Source organism: Mus caroli, chromosome 2 (assembly GCF_900094665.2).
Source record: "Mus caroli chromosome 2, CAROLI_EIJ_v1.1, whole genome shotgun sequence".
NCBI lineage: Eukaryota > Metazoa > Chordata > Mammalia > Rodentia > Muridae > Mus > Mus caroli.
Genome location: NC_034571.1, coordinates 128,483,084 through 128,495,425, shown reverse-complemented (window position 1 = coordinate 128,495,425; position 12,342 = coordinate 128,483,084). Strand labels below are relative to the sequence as shown.

General features: G+C 42.7%; 1 protein-coding gene across 10 annotated transcripts in view; it reads right to left on the bottom strand.

Moving 5' to 3' along the window:
- Positions 1–12,342, bottom strand: part of Plcb4 (phospholipase C beta 4) — a 353,082-nt gene that overhangs the window by 154,086 nt on the left and 186,654 nt on the right. The window lies entirely within an intron of this gene.

The window sequence follows — 12,342 nt, the reverse complement described above, 5'->3', positions numbered from 1 at the left end:
CTACTGAGGCTAAAGAAGTGAGATATAACTGTCATTTGAAGCAAATGAAATCCCTAAGTACCTGGAAGGCTTTATGGACCATTCCCCTTTCATCTAGCAGTTGCAGGAAGTGGACTTTACTTGTTTCATTCAGAGGGTAAGATGTGCCCCCCACCCTGCATGAATGGCAGTATATTACTAAAAGAGACACTCTTTTGCATGTCTCTGCAGCTTCTCCCATCAAAAGAGGAAGACTATTTCTCACCATGGCATTACACATGTGCTCAGGCATATGCCCTTCTTAGATACACACCTTCTGTTTGGAACACTGCAGGCTGTGGGAAACTATAGCCTCACTCACTCAACCATCACAACTATGGCCCCCAAATCTGTGAACAAGGCCACCTCTTGTCGTCTGTTCCTCGATGAACTGGGTCTGAACAGCTAAATCACCTGACAAATAAACCAAGTTATGAAAGAAAAGAAAATCAGGACTGTTTTATAAGTCCATACAACTTCAGAGTAATTTGTAATGCAGGAAACGAGAAATAATATATCTTCACAAACAAGGAAGGAAAAATGAGAGAGAGATTTCTGCAGCCTCTAGAGGTTGAAGGCCTGTGGGGCAGTGGACTGTGCCACCAGATAGAAGAACTGGTAAGGTTGTAGCAAGTTCAGAACCCCAATAAATCTTAGAACTGAGAAGAGCAGGTGTTTGAACTAGCTCCCGACCAAGTTCCTGTCCTGGAGGACATGACCACTATACCCCACTGAGAGGACCATGACAACCGTTTAGATAGCATAAAAACTTAATGGAAAAAAAAACTTTATAAAAGGTTTTATTTTTGAGTTTTCCATGCTAATGAGGCTGGATAGGCCAATGAGCTTCCCTTCATCAAGGACAGCCATGGGAGGAGGCCTTTGTCATTCAGAGCCTCACCCAAGTCTTGTCCCTCTTCCAACTGATCCATATTCCTAGCCTAGCCTAAGCTAGGTCCCTGGAGTTTGAGAACTACAGCCTCCATCCCACCTCAGTGCCCACTGTTTCTCACCTGGAAAAACGCCTAGAGCTGGGACCCCATCTCAGACTGAATTTTACCTTCCCTAAGCTGTAAAGCAGAAATGACGAACAACAAATGCCCATTCTCAGTAGGTTGCACAGAATGATATTGTTAAGGAATACAAACAAGATCCAAGCTGGCTATGGTAAAACATTACTGCAATTCCAGTACTTGTATTCAGGAGACTCAGCCAGGAGGATGAGAAGTCAAAGGTCATTCTTGCATATATAGAGAGCATAAGCCTAGATTGGATTGCATAAAACTGTACTGCAAGACAAAAAAAGAAGATCCAGGAGAGGAGAAAGGATCTCCAGGGACTGAAGGGGATGGGCCGTTAGAAACTAGATAATGATCCTGGGTAGAAATTTGAGAATATAAAATGATAGGATTAATCATCTATCAGTGAATTTTTTCAAGAAAGCATATAAAACTATAACATCGCCTTCTGGATGACACTAATTACTATGAGCAAACACATGTACTCTTTAGTATGAGCAGCCTGACAAGAAAAAGATCCTGGCTTATTTGTCTGTGACCCTCCCCCCTTCTCTATTCTCTAAACCCAGTTCCTAGCAGTAATAGGCACTTAGCAGACAACCAGAGACTATCTACAAAAGGAGTACATAATCGAATGAGCAATGACACGGAGGTCATTATTCCCCAGGGAAACAAAGCTACATGTCTATGTTTTAGTCTCGATTCCGTTTGATGTCAGGGTTTGCTTTTTCCTAAATTATTCTTATTAATGGATTCTCTTCCCTTCCAAGCAATGAGTATGGCCATGTGATTCTGAGAGTGACTAAGGCTCTGAGTGAGGGCATCTGGCTTCTATAACAGTATTGTGTAGCAGGGACTGTCTAACAGCCATTTACAACATCCAGCTGCATTTTATGTTTAATTTGAGTGTCTGGTCGTGTTGGTAAATCACTTGCTATATCAATAACACAATCATGAAAAAAGATGTTCAAAGTGCAGTGTTAAAGCTTCAATGCTACGTTTTTCTTATTAAAGAAAGAGCACGCTAGTGTGTGTGTGTGTGTGTGTGTGTGTGTGTGTGGTGTATGAGGATTAAGAGTACACGTATGGCACTGTGTATGTACGTTGGTCAGAACACAACTCTTTGGAGTCGATTCTATCCTTTCACCTTTATACAGGTTTATGAAATCAAACTCAGATCTTTAAGCTTGCATAATCAGATAGCAATGTCTTTACCCACAGAGCTCTCTGCCAGCTCACTTTATTTTTCTAATTAAACCAAGTCAGAAGGAAAAGACATGCATTTGCTATATACAGTTTTCTAGGAAGCCTAGCTTTTAAGTCATCCTCAATTCAATTAAGAAAAACATTCACATCTACATTTCACACTACTTAGACAATCACTCTAAACATAAGAGCCTATGCTTTCTGAGGAAAATGTAGACAATAAAATATGTGGTAAACATAAGAGTAAAACATTTTAGAGTTCAGTTTTACTTGAACATCTATTTAGCATCATGGTTCAACTGAATTACTTTGAAGTTCTCCTAGACCATACCATCCTATCCTTTATAACTAATGAGCCAGGGGCTATTGTGAATATGGTACTATAACCAGCCTAACAGATATGGCGCATAGCTTAAAGAACACTAATCCAAAATGTCATTTTACATGTATAGAATGTGGTAATCTTCAGATTCATGGCAATGCTTGTTAAGGGTTAAATCCGACTTCAAATAGTACGTTGTGCAGTGTTCTCTCTCCTCTAACCTGAAGAAAGCCGCCTTGTGACTAAGTTGCATTTGAGAGAGGAAACTTAGGCCTAAAGCAATTCCCGAATTTAAACAAGATATCCTTGTCCTGGAGTCAGCGTATGAGTGTTATGACACTTTACTTTTGCTACAAAATTTAACAGTTCTTTTAAAAAGCAAAGTTCCTGAGAAAGTCTGAGACATGATTTAATATGGGAAATTAATTCTGGGGAAACTTTCAAAACAGAATCTATTATGTAATATGTGGTATGCCTCTTTAAAAATTTTTTTTTCTTCCCATGGGATAGCTGTCTCTTTACCCCAGCTCAAAGTCCTTTGCTGAACCACAGCAAAGTGTGCCCTTGGCCTTTTATGATGAGGAACATATGCTAGTCCACCTTCTGTGGAGATGGAAGATACATTTATGGCTGGATCTACTTCAGTGTGATCATCTCTGACCTGGGCCTCCTCCACTTTATTATTGTTTTCATAGAGGGAAATGTCATTATGGAAATAGGAACAAAGACAAGAACTACTGAAAGCATGCCAGGGGCTCAGAATCCAAAGGACAGGCCACAGCAAAGGTGTGGAGCCCAACACTGGAAACACAAGCAAGGCAGCGAGGCTTCTCTGTCAGTGTTGCTCTGGGTAATTCTAGAGAGAATACCCTGCTGGTGCTAATGCCAGCCAAGAAGGGATGGGGACCCACTGACACTGGACAGAGATTCTGGCTTTCCTCCCTGTCTTTAGTGTCCCATCGCCTCTGCCCACTTCAACTTTCAGGTAAAGCAAAGAACATGATGTCTGCCTCCCTCTTCCTCACAACTAGGAGACATAACAGGAAGAGACAGCTTGAGGGTCCTTTACTAGTAATCTCAACTGTGACAGGAAACAGAAGACTACAAGAGGAACAGGCCAGAAGATCATGGCCCATTCAGAAAGTCTCTGAAGATATGACCTATGTTGCTAAATAACTGGTATCCATAGAAGCCCCTATAATGCACTCTGCTATTTAGACACTGCAGCTAAACAACTTGGTCCTCACCTCAGCTATATTACAAGTGCTTTGCCATCTGCAAAATACACAGGGTTGGCTGGCTAGTTGGCTTGCAGCAGAGAAACACAGGGACTACACCAAGGTAGGGTACAATGAACTGACAAATCCCCAAAACAGAGTCCATTAAATGCAACACTTTTACAGCTTCTCACGACAAGCGTGATGCTTGCTGGATGATGTTCAGTGAAAAGCTAAGGTGTGGTATGTGTTAGCAACTAGGCAGAAAGCTGCCCAGAAACAAACTAACTAAAATATCCTAATGGGAGCCACAGTCATTTTGGTGACGATGTCTTACCAAGTTTTTCTTTTATAATTTCCGAAATATGTTTTAGAAACTTTTTATTAACTCAGTATTTGATGTTAATAATGGCTTTATAATATAAATACACTTTATAATAACTCTATAAGGCAAAGAACATTTCCACCTGGCAATATAAATATTTCAAGCTCATGTTTGCATCTGAAATAATTTATATATGTACAGAAAGTGAATCATTTTATATGCTGTATATAACCCCCTATAGAATATAAAATACTCAACATATAGATAAAAGAACACAGAAAAAATATACAGAGAATAACCTAAAAAATGAATCATTTAATTTCAGGTTTAAGTTTGCACTTTGTCCTTAGAGAGTTTCTTGACCTCTTAGATACCATGCATCAAAATTTGCCAGGCTTCATAAAGCTATTAGTCATCTTTCTTAAGCGGCATCAAGTGGGTAAGAGAACCTGTGGCAGGCGGGTCACCTAAGGACATATCAGCTGCCATCAGGGGCTCACAGTGATTACTCAATTATTGCACAAGACAATAATGGAACCCCAGCTATGACAACGGCCAGCTGTGAGATCCTATGCAGCTCCCTCCAGCTGTAACCTGGTGGTACTAGGGACTGTTAGTGTGATTGTTGTATTAGGTACTTGTTAGTGTGATTGCTGTATTAGGTACTTGTTAGTGTGATTGTACTGGATTGTACTGGATGCATGCAGATGCAGTGTCCAGCCAGAAGTAAGGTATTATGAAAAGTCACCAATTGATAAATAATCCTGGGTAAACTAATATGTATCTTTGCTTGACTCTTCCCTTCATATTCAGTTTTAGACCTACATTAATAAATACTTTCTATGTACTTTTTGAGAAAAAGTACTTGAAAGCTTGGGCTCTGGGTGCCCTGCCTATGTAACCTGCACCTTCATGGGTCAGGCTGTTGTTAAATACAGCTGGAAACCATGGACATTAAAGTTTTGTTGCTGCCACAAATGACCATGACTAAGGCAACTCATAGGAAGGGTTTGTTTGTCTTTCCGTTCTAGAGGGATAAGAGTTCCTCGTGCAGGAGAAGCAGGGCAGCCAGCAACAGCCTGCTGAAGCTTACGCTGGGGCTCACAATAAAGAGACAGAAGAAATGGAGAGAGGCTTTTCATTTTCTAAGCTGACCTCCACTGACATGCATCTTGTAACAAAGCCACACCTCTTAAGCCTCCCCAAACAGTGCCACCAACCAGGGACCCTAGATTGAAACATCTGAACCAACAAGAGGACACCCTCTTTCAAACCACCACATAAGAAAACCTCAGCATCAACTCTTTCTTATCCCAACTGCAATGAAATGCACCAGCATAAAAACGACCAGTCCCTTCCTTGCTCCATGGAGCCTTTAAGCTTGCCATAGGTCACCAGCACGTGTCAGAAAAGACCGGCAGCTCACATGCCACATTCTCCATTCGTTAGGGAACAGAGGTGTAAGTGGGACACTGTGTATCTATCTCTGCAGCTATTTGTTCTGACTCTGAGTGTGTTTCTATTCTCAATATTCAAATCCTTCAGAAGGCAAGCTAGAAATATTTGCTCTGAATGGCTGTGATATTTAAGTGAATAAAAATAGCACCGGGCTGACCTTCTGAGGCAGTGGGCATGTGGTGGGTGGATGGGGTCATACACTGAACCTGAGGTGCCTCTTCCTGGTTTGTTCATTCTAGGGAAATCTCAGAAGCAAGAGAAAAAAAGGCGAGAATAATTATTTCAGGAAGCAGCTTGATGTCTGCCCAGTGGGCCCTCACACTGAGCACTTGGGGACCACTCCTCGCAGGAAGTAAGACTTTCGGTCCTGTGCCCTGGCTTGGGTAACTACTCCCTCTCCCTTCTCTTTTCCCAGTAATGGTGGACAAAGCGAAAGAACACAATGTCTCTAAATTCTCAGGGAAGGAAACAAGGCTGCATTTTTTTCAGAAAATCAAATCATTGTCCACACATCAGAACAGCAAAGCTCTGCTTCCTCTGCCTTTGACTTATCCATGGAAACGGGCCCGTGGCTTAACAAAAGACAATAGGGAGCACCCTTTCAGTGTTACGTTGCTAAGTAATCCTTCCTAAATTAAATATGTTTACTATTCATAAGAGCTGAAGTTTTACATGAGGGGCTGTAACCCCGTGTGGAGAATATGCCATGTCTCTCCTGTTGCACATGTGTGTGTGTGTGTGTGTGTGTGTGTGTGTATGTTTCTGTGTGATAGAGACAGAGATAGAGAGATACAGAGGCAGACAAACAGACAGACAGACACTGAGAGACACAGAGAAAGGGGAGAAAGACAGACAGATGCACAGAGAGAGACAGACAGACAGACACCGGTCAGAGGATCTAAGCTCTAAGAGTCTGTTGCAGAGTCTTTCAGATTTGACCATGGGACCACAAGTGATCCTTCAAGAAGACCATGGCGATTTCAAGGGTCTCTAACAACAGAAGAGGCACATGTGCTCATCATGAAGTGCCAGTTCCTGGCCTTATTTTGGGTAGATCAGAATTATTTGAAATTTGCATCTCACAGTCTGGGATTCTTATCACAGGTCCTCTATATTAGAGGAATGGTCCAGAGGCAGAAGCTGCAAGGCACATTGGGACAAGTAAGGCTGGGGAAGGAGAGAGGCTGGCTAAGAGCCACATAACCCCAAGCAAATGCTCTACTCTCAGTTCTTCGCCTTGTAAAGTGAAACAATAATCCCTCTCTTAGAGTGGAATAAAAAGTGTACCAGCGCACACCCTTGACTCTAAGAGGAGCTCACGACCCAGCATTTCCTCACAGATCAGCAATGCCTGCGCATTCCTGCATCTCTGAAGCCCATACTCGATCAAGCCTATGAGGTCTGCAAGGAAGTGATCCAAGTCCATCTCTTTTCGATCTACTACACTAGAGCCCATCCCAGGGGAACTGGAAACTAGGTATCCATGATGGTGGCACTGTCACTAGCCTGAATTCCTGGACGGAGCACACAAAACTAGGAGCATGGGGCTGCCCCACTGGCCGCTTCTCCTGACCATTGGCCTTGAATGCAAGTCACACAGCACGTTTCAGACATTACACCAAGGCAGCCCTCTTTGCTTAGCACTTACTCACTTAGGAGACACTGCCCACCCCCTTCTTTTCCTTCTTCACCTTCCCTCCCTTCATGTTTCCTACACCACCACCCCATCAGATCCAAAAACATGGTACCTGGTTTAAAATATAAACTGTGAACTCAGAGGACATGAGTCCAAATTTACCTCCTTACTTTCTGTATACACTACTAGACAGGTGACCTGCGCTAGTTAACATTGTGACAGTTTTTTGTGATAGAACGCCCGCCTGAGCAGATAAAGGGAGATGAGGAAAGGTTTATTTAGGGTGCATTATTTCAGAGCTCTCAGCAGAAGCAGCATGAAAGGAAAGGCAGAAGGAAAGCCATTCACTGGTGAGCATCCAGGAAGGAGAGACAGGATGGGAGCCTGGAGAAGACTGTCTTCAAGGTATATTCTCAGTGGCCTTCCTCCTCCACCCACCGGTCCCTCTTAATAGGGCACCAGCTATGAACTCTGTGATGGGTTAAGCCCTCTGGTCAGTGAAGCGCTCTCATGATCCAACCACTTAACAGTGCCACTGGCTAGGGTTACTGGGTGAAGCTAAACTTTCAACAGTCTGCAACAGAAGAGGCTAGCGCCATGGTGAAACAGAAGAGATAATCCAACAGGAACTATATCAGCCCCTCTCCCATGCTGAGAATGGACTCTATGGAAGATACGGCCTTCCATCAAGGGCAGGGCTGGTTTAGATATCTCACAACTAAATAAATACATATGTCTTTTGGCCTTTGTCTCTCTATGAGTTATGAGATTGCCACAGGCAAGCTGGAGAGGAAATTAATATTTTATTTTCTATCCTTGGTTTGGCAAAAGTATAAATAGATCCAATTTTCTCTACCAATTTCTACATACTGACTTCTTTGGAAATACAGGGAAATAAAGGTGACAGATATCAGTGACTGGTAACAGAGTCATTTTATATCCAAACATCACATGAGCCTAATGTTCCCAACTCTCTTCTGTCATCTGTGGAAAACATGATCGTATCACTGCTAAACACTGGGTCTGGCCAGGAAATAATGGACACTTAGCAGTAATCATGTCCATCAGGACTGCGTAAGTACTCAATAAATAGCACCTCTTTTTCTTCTAATCTACCCATCACGTAAATCGTGTTTCATTTGATAATATGCCTCCTGTTTCAAACCTACCAAGTAATGCTATTTCAAAAAAATTCCAAGTATCTACCTGCCTATATGGCTGTAGAGATAAATACTACCCTATAATAGGGTGCCTTTCTAAAGAATCTGCTTTATATTCAGAGTTCCAAACTGAAAGAATTCTTTTTCAAGCATCATATGTAAAGTTCTGTCTTCTCCCAGTTGGCTGGATGAATGCTACCTGAGATGAAAGGAGGGAGAAGCAAAGAGGATCAAATACATAATAGAGATTTCTAAAATCTTAAAGACACAAACAGTGCTGTCTCAAAGCCTGCACTGTATAAAAAAGCAAGCCAGTCAGACAATGGTGGCTATTTATATGATATCCCTCTACTGCTCTGAACTGTAGAGAGAACCCATGAAGCAGGGAAGCCCTCATGGAGAGGGGTAGCCACTGTCACTCAGGTGGCCCAGCTGGGGACCAAAGAGCACAGGAAAAGCCCAAGGCACAGAGCTTAGGACCACAGAGGGCTTCAGTTTAATACTTTCCTTGTTTACAGATAGAACTGCTCACCCTAAATATGTAAAAACAAACACCAGTGGACAGGGCTTTCCTGTTCACAGCCATACATGGTCGGGCTCAGATATTCTTAAAGTTACTTTTTTTTGAGACAGTCTTGCTATGTAGCTGAGGCTGTCCTCCAACTTGTAATCCCCCTGCCTCTAACTCCTCAGTACCAGGATTACAGATGTGCACCACCATGTATGTCTAGTATATGTAATTTGTAACACGTAGTTACAGGTATAAGTGGATAACAGATTCAGAATCTCATTATGTAGAGGGCGAAGGTCATGTCCAGTCTCATTGCGTCAGAAGTAAGGCACTCTTCCTAGGAGGAAAGTCTGGCCTAAGCTCTCTCTTTCTTCTTGCTTTTTTGCATTCTGTTTCTCTCCAACACAAATGGGAGGGATCACAGTTGCTGCCCTGACAAGGTTGCATACAGGAAAGGTTTGCTGAAAGAAATGTCTGACCTCAAGCAACGGACACACTACAAAAGTCAAATGGGGCAGGAGTCCAAGGGAAATAAGTGTACCTGCTCCTCTGACATTTAACATGCCCTCTGCTCTCTACAGAGCCAGGCACTGTAGAAATGAAATGTTGCCTTGGAACCGACACCATGAAATGGCAATTTCTTCCCCTGCAACTCTATACAAATGGCACTCTCTCCTGGGCACCTGGGGACTCTAACCTCCGCAGTTCTCTGTGCCTGGCCCTTTCTCGATCAGCCTGGGGTGAGTCTGTATCACCCCTTTTAGAGGCTCTTGCCAAACCTCCCAGTTAAGGTCTCAAATCCAGTTCTCCCTGGTCTTTCCCAGCAATCTCGACACAAAAGGCCAAGAGCAGTGCCATTGTGACACCTGATTAAAGCCGGTTCATGACTCACTGTCATGCAAAAGGTAGAAACCCATATTTACTAACACAGTTTGCTAGACTTACACAGTCTAGCTCTTGCATCACACACACCACCACCACCATGGCTGCCACCGCCACTATGACCATTTGTTTGGACAGCATTAACACCCAAATCGACTATTCTTACACATTTTTTTCTTTTCTACTTCCTACTTATCATCTGTGAACATAAAAAGATATACTGACTCTGGTGCAACTTCTCTAAACACACACACACGCACACGTACACACGCACACACGCACGCACACACGCACACACACACACATGCGCGCGCTCTGGAATCACAGTGCTGAACTGAAGTGACAGACACGGCTTTTGATGGCTATAGGATCAACTAGGTTATTTAATTCCTCTGTGTCTCGGCCTCGCATTAGTACAGTGGGAGTAACCATCATGCCTAATTCAGCAGACCGGCTTTGAGACCAACTGAAGACACTGGGATACAAGTGACTTACGAGTCTGATATTCTTATGAAGGTGGCAGTGGCCTCAGTGTGTAGATCATTCACTCTTGACGCCTTTTAAATACAACCGGATCATCACCACCACCACTTACTACTTGATGTGTATATTCAGTGCATTCTTTTTCATCAACATATCAGAGGACTAAACTCAACCAATCATTTCTCCTTTCCTGTACAGTTTCCAGCGACCTCTGAACTATCTAAGCACACTACCTCCCTATAACTCCAAGGCCTGTTCTAAAAACAAAATACGGAAATCACCAGCTCTATATCCAGAGTGACAGGGAGTAGAGAGGTGCTCCAAGCAGAGAGGAGGCCGAGACACAGACTGTTGCCAACCCAAGTTGGAGACCTGCAGCTACTGTATCAGCCTGGCAGGCATTAGGACTGCAGGGTCTTGATTTCAGATGGCCGCCAGCACCCGCTTTAGCAGACCATGCTTGTGTGCTCACAGAAGCACTTGTCATGTTACGAGACAAGGCCTTAATCTGATTTATCAAATTATTTTCAAATGATATAATGAGCCTCACTGCAAAAAAAGTTCAGTGCTAAAATTCTTCATAGGCACCAAGCCAAATCATATTGCTGTAAAACCCAGTGGGTCCATGTTGTAGAGGCCTGGATAAGTTAGTTACCCTACACTATAACCTGTGATTTGGGGCACACGCATTAGAAAGAATTCCACTGCGTTTGCCACCTCAGCAACCCTCCTTAGAAGAACCGCACTGATCCATGAAATATTTTATGAAGGAAGTATTACTTCCCCATGATCCAGGAATAATTTGGGGAGGTAAGTAATCTAGACAAACAGGCATCAGCCTAATTATTAGAAGCACTGAACTACTGAGGCACACATGTATGCGAAACAGCACCAATGGTCCATGGCTATTGAAAGACATCAAGAATACTAAATAGGAAAAACTAACTCTCGGTGGTTATAAGCCATCTGTCTCAGTTGTGCCTGAGATCAGGGGCTCCTCTTGACTGAGTAGTGTGAATCTAAGCAAAGTCCTTAACTTCCTTGAATCTCAGTTTCCTTCACTGATGGATATTGATGAAAACAATACCGCCTTTGGTTGGGTTGTGAGACAGTGAAAACAATAATCAGATGTCTGGGGTGGGGCTATCAAAAGTAAACAACAGTTTCTTCACCATTGTCACCCATCCCACCCATCCCACCAATAGTTCTGCAGAGCCTGGGAAAGCACAGCACAGGCAGGCCTTTGCCTTTGAGCATCGCATCAAGTAGACACAGAAACCTGAGATAGTGAGCACCAGAGGCCTATCTGGGAAAGAAACAGGAAACGCGTCTTCAAGGCAGACTGAATCCAAAGCTAGGTAATTATATCCCACCCAACCAGGGCGCTGGAACCTGAGGCTGGAATTACCAATTCTTTTCTTAACTGATAGGTAATAGTGCTTCTTTGGTGGTATATGATAAACCAAATTCTATGATGAATCACCAAATTTGATGGTTCGTGGAGAGGAAAGTCTGTCTGTGAACAGAGTGAAAAGTTTCTATCTTATGTTTCCAATGAGAATCTAGATGGCCTTCACTGGTTGTTCGACTCTAGTCTGGGACCAATCTACGATATATTAGAAAGTTATTTCCACAAGTAGGAAAGGAAAACCTTGAGTAGAAGTGGGCACTTTCTGTGTCCGCACAGCACAGAGCCTCAGCATAGAACAGAACAGGTTTCATTTCTTGGGATGTGTCCAATTATCTGGCCCCAAATAAAGCAGATAATACCAATTAGACTGCCCAACCTCATTAGCCATGAGTGAAGAACACAAACTTTGAATCACACAGGTAATGGAGAACATTCATATTTCTTAATTAAAAAAAAATACCATGAGTGGGAGACAAAGTAGAGTTCATAACACTTGAGCTAATTAAAACTTATCTTCAAGAGCGGATGTGCCGCTCAGCAGTGGAACACTTGCTTATCATGTGCAAAGTCCTAGGTTCTTACCCCAGCACCAAATATAAGATAAAATACATAAAAAAATCATAAATTTTATATGTGTGTATATATCTATACACACATACATACACATACATACATATGGACAGCATTCATTAAG